General features: G+C 33.3%; 1 protein-coding gene across 1 annotated transcript in view; it reads right to left on the bottom strand.

Annotated features, from left to right (window-relative positions):
* The window catches only part of si:ch211-57n23.1 (uncharacterized), a 34,182-nt gene that overhangs the window by 2,691 nt on the left and 31,071 nt on the right, over positions 1-420 (bottom strand). The gene's annotated exons all lie outside the window — the stretch shown is intronic.

Raw genomic sequence — 420 nt, 5'->3', positions numbered from 1 at the left:
AACACTGTCTTCAAAGTAGGGATGATTTCAATCAAGAATTTTAAAATCTATGTTGGTATTTTGGTTTAGTTTAGTGGCAGCTGGAAACTGAATAAAATCAAAATGGCTACCATTAACTAGACATGATTAAGTTGAAAAAACATGTTGTTTTGTCAACTCCGTCAGACGTCAACTCTCTCAGATATTTTGTCTGACGGTGTTGACATGTAAGCTGACGGAGTGGAAAAGTTGCCCCCCAATACTTATTAGTAATGTAGAAACAACTAGATAACATGAATAATATTTCTAAGTATACATGTTATTGACTTAACATATCTTAATATATCTAAATGCCAAATAACTTTTAAAATTGTTTTATGTGTACTGCAGGCAGACATAGACAGAAACGGTCAGTGGAGGAGCAAAGAAAAAGAAACAGAG

Source organism: Etheostoma spectabile, chromosome 14, assembly GCF_008692095.1.
Source record: "Etheostoma spectabile isolate EspeVRDwgs_2016 chromosome 14, UIUC_Espe_1.0, whole genome shotgun sequence".
Classification (NCBI taxonomy): domain Eukaryota; kingdom Metazoa; phylum Chordata; class Actinopteri; order Perciformes; family Percidae; genus Etheostoma; species Etheostoma spectabile.
The sequence above is the reverse complement of the archived record's forward strand: the minus strand, read 5'-3'. Positions and strand labels throughout refer to the sequence as shown.